The 14,352-nt window shown below is 61.2% G+C and overlaps 1 non-coding gene and 2 pseudogenes across 1 annotated transcript; all 3 read left to right on the top strand.

Moving 5' to 3' along the window:
• Window positions 1–887: 887 nt before the first annotated feature.
• Window positions 888–2,766, top strand: LOC144889954 (18S ribosomal RNA; annotated as a pseudogene).
• A 449-nt stretch (window positions 2,767–3,215) lies between these two features.
• LOC137416330 (5.8S ribosomal RNA) lies at window positions 3,216–3,371 on the top strand. Its single transcript, XR_010982260.2, has one exon. It is a non-coding gene; the product is annotated as a 5.8S ribosomal RNA (ribosomal RNA).
• Window positions 3,372–3,874: 503 nt separating this feature from the next.
• Window positions 3,875–13,117, top strand: LOC137416331 (28S ribosomal RNA; annotated as a pseudogene).
• The last annotated feature ends 1,235 nt before the right edge of the window (window positions 13,118–14,352 follow it).

Here is a 14,352-nt window from a genome sequence, read left to right as displayed (position 1 = left end):
CTCCGTTGTTTCTATCGGTCGCTCTTCTCCTGGAACGGGGTGACCGGCACAGATGTGTCGACCGTGAGCGCACTTGTGTGCCCAGTGGCTCCGCGGCCTGCTTCACGGCGTGCATTACCCAACGTGTCCGAGCAGTTTCACCGGTGGTCGTGTCGTCTGTGACGAATGAATGAACTCAGGGTTCCGTGAACCCGGCCGCCCCGGGGATCGACGCTCGCCTCCTCGTCGTAACGAGGCATTCCCCGTCTTTCCTCGAGCGGCCGAAGTTGCGTGCTCCTTTTCTTTTTGGACGATGCGATATACGCAGAAACGACGAGGCATTTGCAGGCAGGCGCAGGCAAGGGCACAGGCACATGGGCATGGGCATGGGCATGGGCACGTGCACGGTCGATCGATTTGGCGACGCCGGAGGCCGGCGCGCTGCCCGACGAGGCACCCCGGCTCGAGGCATGACACTGGTCGTTCGTTTCACGTGCGTCATGCGCCGTGCGCCTGACCTCGTCGCGGACACTGCACACTCGGCACGGTGACGTGACTTATGCCACGGACGGTCGTCCGAGCCGGCATGGTCGTCGTGTTCCGCCGTTGCCACGTTGCGTCGGTTGTTGTTGCTATGCGGCGTGATGATGCTGATGCTGGTGCCGTCGCCGCGGGAGCTCCTTGGGGGAGCATGGAGTAATCGTGGTCATGAGCGAATATGGAGACGGACACGGATCGGTCGCGGGGGTTCCGCCGCGTGGTCGCCTGCGCTCGAGCATCGAGCGACCGGTCACGCGGTCCTCCCGCTGCTCCCTGGGCCGTCGAGGAAGGACAACGTGCACGACGTGTGTGTCGCCCTCACCTCGACGGCCCGACGGCGGCTGGTTTCTAGCGAATCATCGCGCCGCTCCCTGGTTGATCCTGCCAGCCGCATATGCTTGTCTCAAAGACTAAGCCATGCATGTCTAAGTGCGAACGGACAGACCCGTTGAGACTGCGAATGGCTCATTAAATCAGTTATGGTCTCTTTGAGCGCTCGGACGTTACTTGGATAACTGTGGCAATTCTAGAGCTAATACATGCAAACGAGCGCCGGTCCCCGCAGGTGTCGGGTCTCCTGGCATCCTGTGGGGAGGCGCGCATTTATCAGCACCAAAAATCGACGCGGCGTCCACGCGGGCCCGTCCACGGGATGGTGACTCTGGATAAACGATTGCAGATCGCTCGGCCCTCCGCGCCGGCGAGGTTTCATTCGAATGTCTGCCCTATCAACTTTCGATGGCAGGCTTCGCGCCTGCCATGGTGGCTACGGGTGACGGGGAATCAGGGTTCGATTCCGGAGAGGGAGCCTGGAGAAACGGCTACCCCATCCAAGGAAGGCAGCAGGCGCGCACATTACCCACTCCCGACACGGTGAGGTAGTGACGAAAAATACCGATGCAGGCCTCGGTCGAGGTGCTGCTATCGGAATGGGTGCACCTTAAACCCATGTGCGAGGATCCATTGGAGGGCAAGTCTGGTGCCAGCAGCTGCGGTAATTCCAGCTCCAACAGCCTAAGCGAACACTGTTGCAGTTAAAAAGCTCGTATTTGGAAATCACGCGGGGGGGACACATCGCAAGGCGCGCTTACTCTCCCCGCCCGCCCCCAGCGGCGAGACTGTCGGAGCCCTGCGGACGCTCTTGGATGAGTGTCCGTTGTGGGCCGAAAGCGTTTACCTTGAGGAAACTGGAGTGCTCAGAGCGGGTCGGTAGAGCCTGTACACCGCAGCTGGGAATAATGGAATAGGGCCTCGGTCCTATTTTGTTGGTTTTGCGGGACGGAGGTCATGATTGAGAGGGACTGCCGGGGGCATTTGTACCGCACCGCGAGAGGTGAAATTCTGGGACCGGCGCAAGATGGACTAAAGCGAAAGCATTTGCCAAGAATGTTTTCCTTAATCAAGAACGAAGGTCGGAGGCTCGAAGGCGATCAGATACCGCCCTAGTTTCGACGGTAAACTATGCCGACCGGCAATCGGGCGGCGTCGAATGGCATGACCCGTCCGGCAGCCATGAGGGAAACAAGGAGTTTCTGGGTTCCGGGGGGAGTATGGTTGCAAAGCTGAAACTTAAAGGAATTGACGGAAGGGCACCACCAGGAGTGGAGCCTGTGGCTCAATTTGACTCAACATGGGAAAGCTCACCTGGGCCAGACACGAGAAGGATTGACAGACTGAGAGCTCTTTCACGATTCTGTGGGTGGTGGTGCATGGCCGTTCTTAGTTGGTGGAGCGATCCGTCTGGTTGATTCCGATAACGAGCGAGACTCCGACACACTAACTAGTTCCGCGACCCTGGTGTGGCCGGCGGACTAACTTCTTAGAGGGACGAGCAGCTGCAAGCCGTGCGAGATGGAGCAATAACAGGTCTGTGATGCCCTTCGATGTCCGGGGCCGCACGCGCGCTACACTGGACGGGCCAGCGTGTACCTTGCCCTTCGCCGTCAGGCTCGGGTAAACCGCTGAGCCCCGTCCGTGATGGGGACTGGGGCTTGAGACAGTGTCCCACGAACGAGGAATTCCCAGTAAGCGCGAGTCATCAGCTCGTGTTGATTAAGTCCCTGCCCTTTGTACACACCGCCCGTCGCTACTACCGATCGGACGGTTTGGTGAGATCCTCGGATCAGCCCCTGCACGGGCCGTTCTCGGCTCGTGCCGGTGCGCCGAAAAGATGAGCGAACTTGACTGTCTCGAGCAAGTAAAAGTCGTAACAAGGTTTCCGTAGGTGAACCTGCGGAAGGATCATTATCGGGACGACACGAGCGCGAGCGACACGTGAGACGTACGTGGTCGTCCACGCAGCGGTGCTGCTCTGGTCGACACAACACACCAGGGCGAAGGGCGAAGGCCGCGCTCGATGTGCCGGGCATCGCCACCGTTCGACGGACGAGGACGAGTCGCTCCTTTCATCATTCGAGGGTGGGCGTGCGGCGTGCGGCATGCGGCGAACGCCAACAACCCTACGCTAGCGATGCGACCCAGGGAAAGGTGGAAGACGCGATCGCCGGCGCCGTGTCGGCGATGCGTCGGCGTTAGTCACCGATGTGTCTGCCGGTAGCGCAGTCGAGCGTCCATGGCGGTATCCCGGACCCTCAGGCCCAAAAAGGGCCGAGCGATGGTGGGAGGGACGTCGACGCAATGACAAAAATGACGACGTCCTTTGTCCTGGGCCGTGGTTTAAATGATCGTCTTGGAATGACTCACAGCGGTGGATCACTCGGCTCGTGTGTCGATGAAAAACGCAGCCAACTGCGAGAACTGGTGTGAATTGCAGGATACACTGATCATCGACACGTTGAATGCACATTGCGGCCCCGGGCTACACACCCGGGGCCACGCCTGTCTGAGGGTCGCTCGATTATCGATCGGGAGCGCGAGCGTCCCGGCCCTTGCCTCGCGGACGCCCTTCCCTTCCCTACCCTTGCCTTACTTCGTGGTTCGTGGTACGGGTCGTTTCGTCTGTGCAGGGTCCGGCCGGGCCTCGTGATGCCCCCGCGAATGGGAGCGCGGGACCGCTCGTCGGTCGCGCCTCGCCAAAATTCAGCTTTTGCTCACTGCTACATCGCCACGGTGGCTTCGGTTTTTTTTGTGCTCGTGACTCGGTGCCGCGCCTTCGGGCCGCGGCGCGCGTGCTTGTCGGTGGACCTCGAATGAGAGCGAGCCCGACCTCGTGACGCGTGTCCGCACGTGACACCGAGGGCGACGGCGATGAGCCCGCTAGACACACAGAGCGCCAGGTCCGAGCGTCCGTGACGTAAGGAGCGGCCAGGCCGTTCCGCCTTCGCCACGGCGCCAGACACAGGGACAGAGGGACAAAAGAGAGCCACGGCCGTCTCCGAGAGCACTTCGATGTTTGCGACCTCAGATCAGACATGACGACCCGCTTAATTTAAGCATATCACGAAGCGGAGAAAAAGAAACTAACGAGGATTCCCTCAGTAACGGCGAGTGAACAGGGAAAAGCCCAGCGCCGAATCCCCGCTCGCATTACGGGCGCATGGAGTTGTGGCGTACAGGAGCTCGCACCTCCCGGTGTCACTCGGGGGTCCAAGTCCTTTCGATCGGGGCCTCCTCCATGGACGGTGGAAGGCCGGTGCGTTGGCCCCCGACGCGCTGGGGTCGGGTGTCTTTGGAGTCGGGTTGCTTGGGAATGCAGCCTAAAGCTGGTGGTAAACTCCATCCAAGGCTAAATACGTGCACGAGGCCGATAGCCGACAAGTACCGTAAGGGAAAGTTGAAAAGAACTCTGAAGAGAGAGTTCAAGAGTTCCTGAAACTGTTGCGAGGTAAACGGATGGGATCCGCGCGGTCCGCCCGGAGGAGTCAGCCGTGGGGTCGGTCGCCCGTGGCTGGTGTCGCGGTACCCGCCCCGCGCCCGGACACTGTCGCGTCTCCCCTCGTGAGTGCGCTTCGGCGATCCCGGTCAACGCGCAGGCGGGCCCCGCCCCGCCGCGGACGTGGCCGGCGCCCGGTGCAGTTTCTCCGCGTGCGGTGCGCTGCGACCGGTTCCGGAGGTGGCCAGGAGTGCCTGGGTTTTTCGGCGGAGAACCTTCGGGCGATCCATCGAGGTGGGGTCTGCGACCGGTGCCCTCGTCGGCACCGGCCGCCTCGTCGCGGGGGCCTGGCGATAGCGTTCGCTCGCCCCGGGACCGAGGGAAACGGGACGAGAACAAAGTCTGCCACCGCGCCGCGCGCGATCGCGGCTCCTTTGGGGGCCGCGCGTCGCGCGTCCGGGGCGCCTCGCTCCCCGCCGTGCCGTCAACTGGCGGCGAACTGTCCTCAGTGCGTAGTCGACCACGGTACGGCACCGGAGCGGTGCTTGCGTCTCCGGCAGGGGCCGTTTCCCCGCGGCCGGCGCATAGCGGGCTTCGCGCGTCCTTGTCGGGCGGGCCTCGGGGCTCTCGGCTCTCGTGCCGTCTTTCCCCGGCGTTCCGCCCGTGCGTGTGCGCGTTTTGCCCGTCGTGCACGCCGCGTCACGCGTTGGCGGTGCGGTGCCCGGCGCTCGGGGTCTGCAGCGAGGGTCGGAATCCCACCCGACCCGTCTTGAAACACGGACCAAGGAGTCTAACACGTACGCGAGTCGAAGGGCTCGATCGAAACCCCGGAGGCGCAATGAAAGTGTGCGGTGCGTGCGCGGCTGGGTCCAGGCGTCCCGATGTCGTCGCGGGCTACGTTTCGTGCGGTGTGGGCGCGTCGCTCGGTGGCCAGTGCTTTCCGGGTTCTCCTGGGGGGCCCGTCCGTGTCCGTGTCGGCGCACTTTAGCGCCGTGCGCGGTCGAACCCGTGCCGGCAGGGGCGTCCCTCGCGCCCGCGCTCGTTCCACGAGCTGTGGCAGGGACGAGGCACACCGCCGGCCCGTCCTACGCTCTCCGTCCGGCGCGAGCCGGCGGAGGCGGACGGAGCCACAGCGTACTTGTTGGTACCCGAAAGATGGTGAGATACGCCCGGGCAGGGCGAAGCCAGGGGAAACCCTGGTGGAGGCCCGCAGCGGTTCTGACGTGCAAATCGATCGTACGACCCGGGCGTAGGGGCAAAAGACCAATCGAACCATCTAGTAGCTGGTTCCCTCCGAAGTTTCCCTCAGGATAGCTGGAGCTCTCGCTGGATGCGCAGTTTTATCCGGTAAAGCGACTGACGAGAGGCATTGGGGCCGAAACGGCTTCAACCTATTCTCAAACTTTGAATGGGTAAGACGCCCGGCTCGCGTCTTCGGAGCCGGGCGCGTGCGTTCGCCGTCTCCGGGCGGCGGGCACGCGAGCGAAGAATGTGAGCTTCCCAGTGGGCCACTTTTGGTAAGCAGAACTGGCGCTGCGGGATGAACCGAACGCCGGGTTAAGGCGCCGAACGCGAACGCTCATCGGAGCCCTGGCAAAAGGTGTTGGTTGGTCGAGACAGCAAGGCGGTGGCCATGGAAGTCGGAATCCGCTAAGGAGTGTGTAACGACTCACCTGCCGAATCAACTGGCCCTGAAAATGGATGGCGCTCGAGCGTCGGGCCTATACCCGGCCGTCGCAGGCGATGTAACCGTTGGCGCACAGTGACTTCGCTGTGCTGCGCGCCGTCCGTGCGCTACGCCGCGACAAGTAGGAGGGCCGCCGCGTTGGCGCTGAAGCCTTGGGTGCAGGCCCGGGTGGAGCCGCCGCGGGTGCAGATCTTGGTGGTAGTAGCAAATATTCAAACGAGAGACTTTGAAGGCCGAGGTGGAGAAGGGTTCCATGTGAACAGCGCTTGGACATGGGTGAGTCAGTCCTAAGTGATGGGCGAAGGCCTTACGGACGATGTTGGGCGATGGGCTCCCATCTGCCCCGGTGCGAGCGAAAGGGAATCGGGCTCAGATCCCTGAACCAAGAGTGCGGAGAAAGGTCGAGGGACGGCTCGCGCTTGTCGCGGCCTCCCAACGTTTCGGTAATGCAAAGCGCGCCTGGAGACGGCGGCGGGGGTGCCGGGAAGAGTTTTCTCTTCTTCGTGAAGGGACGGGCGCCCTGGAATGGGTTTTATCCGAGATAGGAGTCCGCGCCCTGCAGAGCGTCGCGGCTCTTGCGGCGTCCGGCGGTCCCTCGCCGCCCCTTGAAGATCCGGGTGCGATGACTGAATCTCGCTCTGGGTCGTACCCATATCCGCAGCAGGTCTCCAAGGTGAACAGCCTCTGGTGCGATGGAACAATGTGGGTAAGGGAAGTCGGCAAGCCGGAACCGTAACTTCGGGACAAGGATTGGCTCTGAGGGCTGGGTCGATCGAGCCAGGGCGCAAAGCGGTGTACGGGAACGCGCTCGCGGTCGGGGCGAGCCTCCGTTTCCCGGGCCCGCGGGGCTCCCGGCCCGTCGTCCGGTCCGCCGGCGCCTCGCGGCGTGGCGTCGGATTCTACCGCCGGCACGGGCGGTGCGTTCGGGGTCCGGTCCGGGGACGTCCCTCCCGTCATGGTCCTTGGTCGAGTGCCCCACGTTGCGCTCGTCATTGTTGTCGGTCGCGCGTCCCCGCCGGCTCCTACGAGCCTCCCCGTCCCGTCGTCCTCCGCGGGCAACCGTGGTGGTGGCGTCGGGGCGACGGTTCTTGGTTACTGCCGGCGGGGCCGCGGTCGGCGCGACGCTCGGACCGGCGCCGCGCGCGTCTCGTCGGGGGTCTACCGTGCGCCTCGGGTGGCGGTGGGAAACTCTCCGGTGCCGGTGCGGGTTTCTGGGTCCCCGGCCCCGTCCTTCGGCCGGCGGCCCTGCGCCCTCTCGCGGCGCGTCGGCGTCGGCCTTTATGGGCCGGATCGGCCCGGCGGCGGTCCCGGCGGCGGTCCCAAAGCACGAGGTACTTTGTTGCGAATGTGAGCCGTTGCCTCCCCGTGGAGCGGTCCGGCTGTGGCGCGCGCGCGGTCCACCCGGGGCCCGGACCCGCCGCGTCCCGCGCCCCCTTCCGCTCGCACGGGCATTCTCGCGCCGGCGCGACGCATCGTGAACTCGTTGCTCGCGGCGGTTCCCCGCTCGCGCGTGCGGTCGACAGGCAAAGGTGTGAGGCTCGGGTGCGCGCGTGCGCCTCGGCCGGCGACCGACAGTCGCGTGAGAACCGGTGCGGACAAGGGGATTCCGACATTTTAATTAAAACAGAGCATCGCGATGGCCGGTGATCGAGTGTGGACGCGATGTGATCTCTGCCCAGTGCTCTATGTCAAAGTGGAGATTCACGGGCTTGAAGAGATTCAAGCGCGGGTAAACGGCGGGAGTAACTATGACTCTCTTACTCTCAGTCTTCACTTGGAGAAAAGGCACGGTGTGTTGTTTCCTGGTCTTCCATGATACAGTGGGTCAGGACCCTGAATTTGAGTAAAGATAAGTGGCCCAAAGCCGCCGCCTCTATGTGGCGAGAGTCGGGACAGCTCCTTTGGGGGCTGTGCCAAGTAGCGGCTGGGCACAAAGGGGATCTGGGAAAGCACCTCCCTTTTCCCCGGAGATATCCTCCAAATTTCGTTTCAACAAATCATGGCTGGAAATTCAGGTGCTGCCTCTGCAGCTACCCTGGAGGGTATCGCGCCAGAGCCAGGCGGGGCTCGGGGACGCACGGTGTTTGCGTATGTGGAATGTGGCAGGGAGTTCGGAACGAAGATTGGTCTTGGAGTGCACGCTCGTGCCAAACACCCTCGGGAGTTCCACGAGCGTCATCTTCCCGCAAGGGGGAAGGCGCGGTGGGACCCCGAGGAGGAACACATGATGGCCCTCGAGGAGGTCCGGCTGATCCAGCAGGGCTGTCGGTTTTTTAACCAAGGACTGCTGGATAAAGTCCCTGGCCGATCCCTCGAGGCCATCAAAGGAAAGCGGCGGGCGCAGGCCTACAAGGCGTTGGTGCAGCGACTCCTTGTAGAGTCAACCCAACAACCGCGCCCTCGGCCGAGACGTGTACGCCCACCACGTGGCCGTCGGTCAGTGGAGGAAATGGTGGGTTCTTCTCCGGGGGCCGGGCCTGGTGACTTGTCGCCTGGCCCGATCCCTAGAGAGAGGTCCGGCTCCCCTCCGGAGGCTGGGCCTGGTGACTTGTCGCCTGGCCCGATCCCCGGAGGGGGGTCGGGCTCCCCTTTGGGGGCTGCGCCTGGTGACTTGTCACCTGGCCCGATCCCTGGAGGGGGGTCACCTGGCCTGGAGGTGGAGACCGAAACGTTGAATGAGGTGGAAGAAACTCGATGGAGGGAGGAGATGAGAGTCTTCCTCCAGAGACTGCCCCTGGGCGATGATGATTGGGAAGAGCATAGCTTGGACCAACTCATTTGCTGCCTGGGGGAGATATCTGGGGGGGACCTCGAAGCGGAGCTCGAGGCCTTCGCCGACCGTATGTTGTCGAGCGTACGCACTGGTGGCGTTGGACATCGTGGTGGCATACCCGGGGGTGGCTCTCGTGCCAACGTGAGGTGGAGCTCGCGGGGATGGCCGAGGAGGGGGGCTTGAAAGGCGACTCGGTACGGCTCGAGCCGAGAGGTTGAGGCAGAAGGGTTCTCCCAAAGCTGCTTGACAAACCCATTATGCCGCTGTGCAAAGGCTTCATAGTTTAAATCCAGGTCGCTGCGCAAAATAGTGCATTGCAGGCACGTGGGCCGGAAGGGGTGACGATGACCTTGATGGTGATCAGATGGTTGCTTTCTGGAGGGCGGTCTTTGAGGGGGGATCGTATCCAGATTGCAGACGAGTCAGGGATGTGACACAACCAGTGGGATCTGGTTCGTCCCATCAGTCTGCAGGAGGTCCAATGGGGCAAAGGCTCCCTCAGGCACGGGGCCCCGGGGGTAGACGGGATCTCCAGCAGACTGGTGAAGGCGATTCCAGATGCCTGCTTGTGTAAGATGTTCAACCTTTGGGTGTTTTGTGGGTTTCTTCCCCGCTGTCTGAAAAGACATAAGACGGTGTTGATCCCCAAGACATCCAGCCCCGAACATCCATCTCAGTAGTTCCGGCCGATAACAATGAGCAGTTATCTAGTGCGACTGCACCATAAGATACTCGCCAGGCGGTTGGCGGGGGCTTTTGACCTCCATCCGGCGCAGCGTGCGTTCAGGCGGGGCGATGGTTGCGCGGAGAATGTCAATATTCTTGACGGCATTCTGTGGGATGCCACGCGCAACCTCTCTCCCCTGTGCCTCGCTGTGCTGGATGTGTCGAAAGCTTTCGACTCCGTCAACTACGGAGCGATCCTCCGGGCAGCAAGAGCGATGGGGGCTCCGCCCCCGTTGCTCGCGTATCTTAGTGGGTCGTACAAGGACTGTTCGACCATCATTAGTTGTTACGGTGCTGGCCAGCTTGAAATGACTCGAGGCGTGAAGCAGGGCGACCCACTCTCTCCGATTTTGTTTAACAGTGTCCTCGATGAGGTTCTGAGAAACTTACCGGAGGGAGTGGGTGTAAGGCTTGGAGGTGAAAACATCCAGGCCTTGGCCTTTGCCGATGACCTGATCCTGTGTGCCAGAACACCGGCCGGGATCCAGTACTCAATGACTGCTGCGCATGCACTACTAGCGCAGGCAGGCCTGGAAATAAACTATGCGAAATCCCTCACCCTGAACATCGTGATCGACGGCGCGAACAAGCGTTACCTTGTCGATGCGATGCGAAAGTTCACGATGGGTGAGAGGGAGATTCGGCCGTGCACGTCGGCTGATGATTTGAAGTACCTTGGGATCAAGTTCCTCCCCAGGGGAATTGTTCCGACATACGGGGCGTCCCTTGAGGAGGGACTTGTGAACTTGCGACGAGACGAGCACCTTTGAAGCCACAGCAACGAATGGCAATGCTGAGGGAGAATCTTATGCCCAAGCTCCAGCACGAGCTGGTGCTGGGGATAGCCCGGACAGGCACGCTCCGCAGGTTGGATCGGCAAGTGCGCCACCATGTGCGTCTCTGTCTGAGACCTCCGAAGGACACTCCGGTGCCCTTCTTTCATGCCAGGGCCGCGGATGGTGGGCTGGGTCTGACCCAGTTTCGTACGTCCATTCCAATCCTGCGTGAGCATCGGCTGCGAGGGCTGGAGCGCTCGGACAGTCCCTATCTAAAAGCCATCTTCTGGACAAGCGTGGGGGATTGGATATGGCTCCGGAGCACATGCAATCTGCATTACGGGGGGGAGTATCCAAGGTCTGTCAAACAGGCGGATGCTCTCACGGCTCGGCTGTTGCATGCGACAGTCGATGGCCGTGGCCTGGATGAGGCGAGCCGAGTTCCCCAGCCTCAGGGCTGGGTGCTCAACCAGACTCGTCTTCAGTCAGGCAGAGCATACATCGAGTCGGTGAAGGTGCGGGGCAATTTGCTCCCCACTGGATCCCGCTCTAACCGCGGCAGGCCGTTGGATGCTCCAAGTAGGTGGTGTGATGCGGGTTGCTTGGCGAAGGAGACACTGTCTCATGTCTCCCAGGTGTGCATCCGTACTCACGCTGTTAGAGTGCGGCGGCACGACGACGTATGTCGTTTCGTGTGCGGTCGGCTCCGGCAGCGTGGGTACGAGGTTCTAGTTGAACCCGGCATTCCCACTGCAGCGGGTTTGAGGAAGCCAGACCTTGTAGCTGAAAAAGGTGGGCTTGCTGTGGTGCTAGACGCACAAATCATGAGCGACACCCTTGCGTTGACGTCTGAGCACTTCCGGAAGAGACGCTACTATAATGTGGCCGACGTCCATCAGTGGTTTAGTGGCAAGCTCCGCACTCACAACCCGCCACGAGTGTCGACCATCACTCTCAATTGGCGCGGAGTTTGGGCGCCGGAGTCGGCGTCCATTCTCCGTGACCTAGGCCTTACCTTCGGGGACCTCCAGCTGATTACGGTGAAGGTGGTGGAGAGTACCATGAAGGCGTTCCGAGCCTTTAAGCAGTCCACACTATGCTGCCCGCGGCGTCGGGTGGGCGGGTGCCCTTGAGGGCGCTGCGTTTGTTTTGTTTTGGCAATTGGAAGGAGTTATGGTTTTGATTTTGATTAAAGTTTCTTTGACCATTTTTCTCCTTTTTTCATTTTGTCCCGGATTCCCCCCAGATGTTGTCAGGAATGGGCTGCCCTGGGGGTACCAGGGAGCCCTGTGAGCCACGGACCCCTTACAATATTTTTCTGTGGAGGGGCTTTATGAGTTGGGTTTTCTGGTTAAAGTTTCTTTCTTCATTTTCGGGATTTATTTATTGTGCCCCGGAACCTTTACGAAATGGGTGTGCGGTCTCACAGGGAGACAAGGGTCGTCGACCCGCCCACGGTGGGCGCAGATGATGGTGGAGTCCACACCGAAAACGGGAAAAGTAGTTGAAGCGACCTGAAAGCTCCTTTGCCTATTGGTAGCCAAATGCCTCGTCATCTAACTAGTGACGCGCATGAATGGATGAACGAGACTCCCACTGTCCCTATCTACTATCCAGCGAAACCACAGCCAAGGGAACGGGCTTGGCGGAATCAGCGGGGAAAGAAGACCCTTTTGAGCTTGACTGTAGCCCGACTCTGTGAAGGGACTTGAGAGGCGTAGAATAAGTGGGAGGCCCGCCGGGGCCCGCGACGTCCGGCCCCGCAAGGGGTGCGGGGCGCGCGGCGTCGCCGATGCGGAGCTGCCGGTCAAATACCACTACTCTTACCGTTCCTTTACTAACTCGGTGAGACGGGAAGTGCGGGCCCCCTGGTCGGGGGGTCCCGTGTTTCTGGTGCGAAGCCCAGGGGTCGGCCGCGCGAGGCGTGCTCTTAACCGGGCGCCCGTCACGTCGGACAGTGACCCGGGTGACCCGCTCCGGGGACAGTTCCGGGCGGGGAGTTTGATTGGGGCGGTACGCCTGTCAAACGGTAACGCAGGTGTCCTAAGGCGAGCTCAGGGAGGATGGAAACCTCCCGTGGAGCAGTAGGGCGAAAGCTCGCTTGATCTTGATTTTCAGTACGAATACAGACCGTGAAAGCGTGGCCTCACGATCCTTTTGACTTTTTGGGTTTTAAGCAAGAGGTGTCAGAAAAGTTACCACAGGGATAACTGGCTTGTGGCGGCCAAGCGTCCATAGCGACGTCACTTTTTGATCCTTCGATGTCGGCTCTTCCTATCATTGCGAAGCAGAATTCGCCAAGCGTTGGATTGTTCACCCACTAACAGGGAACGTGAGCTGGGTTTAGACCGTCGTGAGACAGGTTAGTTTTACCCTACTGATGCTATTGTCGCCGGGACAGCAACCCCGCTCAGTATGATAGGAACCGCGGGTTCAGACACTTGGCGTGTGCGTCTGGCTGAGCAGCCAGCGGCGCGAAGCTACCCTCTGAGGGATTATGGCTGAACGCCTCGAAGTTAGAATCCCTCCTTGGGCATGGCGATACTGATACGCGTGGGGCTTCGGCCGGGACAGTGCAACTCTTTCGAGCCGGTGGCCCCCTCCGAGGGCGGCCTCCGGCGCGGTCCTCCGCATGGCATCGGTTTCGAGGGTCGCCCTATGAATCGTGCAGCGCGACCCTCTCCGAGCTTCTCCGCTTGCACAGCGCGACCCTCTCCGAGCTTGCCGCTTGCACAGCACGACGGTGGGGCGCCATGCGCCGAATAACTCGTAAACGACTTGGTTACGGCTCGGGGTGTCATCAGTAGCAGAGCAGCTTTGTCGCTGCGATCTATTGAAAGTCATCCTTCGAGCTAATGTTTCGTCACACGACGAGAGCGACAATGACGAGCGAGCGAACGCACGCCTTGTACACCCAGCTCGCCGTCGCGGGTTGGCCGACCACGACGAACGACGTGGCCCTCGACGGGCGTCGCACCTCAGCTCCAACGTTCCGGGTTGACCGACCGTCTACAGGCCGACGGGACCGGACCAGGGAGCCTCTGCCGCCGGCACTCTGCCATCCGGCGTTGGTCGCGCGTCTTCTTTTCTCTTCGTTTGCCCACGCTTCCTTGCATGCACGAAAGCGTCACGGCGACACCGAACGCCTCTAGGCTGCCACCAATGCCGCTGCGCCCGGCGCTTGTCGCGTCGGGTGTGGGTGAGTGTGTGTGCGCACGGAGACGTGTCTGTACGGACGCACGTACGTTGCGGTGTTGCTTTTCTTGTTCGCCAAACAAACCTCCCCTCCCTCCATCGGCTCGTTCCTCGGCAAACCGTTCGACTCGCATACCCACCACCACGCATCCTCCACAAGTACGCTCGTCGCTCCGACGATCTCTCCCCGCTTGCCGCGTCACGTTGGCAATAAATCTCCTCCGATTGAGTGGGCGACAGTACCAGCACGAGTACGGCTGCACAGGTTCAATTGCTTTCACCGATGGCCACTCGCTGTCACCACGTTGCTCTCGCTGTTTCCTCACCGCATGCTGTCTGTCCATGATGTGTGACTCAAGGTGCCACGGGAATGTGGAATTTACTGGTTTCACGCTTTAGCATTCGCCGTATCTGCATTGCCCGATTGCTTCGGGCATCCTACGCACGGCTATCTCACACGAGTCCTTGTAAAACGTTTTATATTTGGATCAAACTTCGTGCGCCCGTCCACACACACACCTTTGTGCGACGTGTTGTTCAAAGCAAATTCTCTCTCAGAACAAGAGAAATTTAACATACAGTTCGCCACCTGGTAGTTTAGGCCTACCAATCAACGCACGGAAACTAACAAACAAGAAAACAAATGGAATGGTGGACCCATTTCGAGTACCTTCCTATCTAATACAAAAGACGTCCTTCGCTTACCTACTTGGGATGTTGTCCATCCTCACGACCATCGTCGAGACCGCCCCTGCGCTCGTCGTCGGTCGCGCGTCCCCGCCGGCTCCCACGAGCCTCCCCATCCCGTCGTCCTCCGCGGGCAACCGTGGTCGCGGCGGGGCGATGGTTCTTGGCGCTGCCGGCGGGGCCGCGGTCGGCGCGACGCTCGGACCGTCACCGTGCG

This window comes from Myxine glutinosa, chromosome 1 (assembly GCF_964187855.1).
Source record: "Myxine glutinosa chromosome 1, kmMyxGlut1.1, whole genome shotgun sequence".
Classification (NCBI taxonomy): domain Eukaryota; kingdom Metazoa; phylum Chordata; class Myxini; order Myxiniformes; family Myxinidae; genus Myxine; species Myxine glutinosa.
This window is presented reverse-complemented; position numbering and strand designations above follow the sequence as displayed.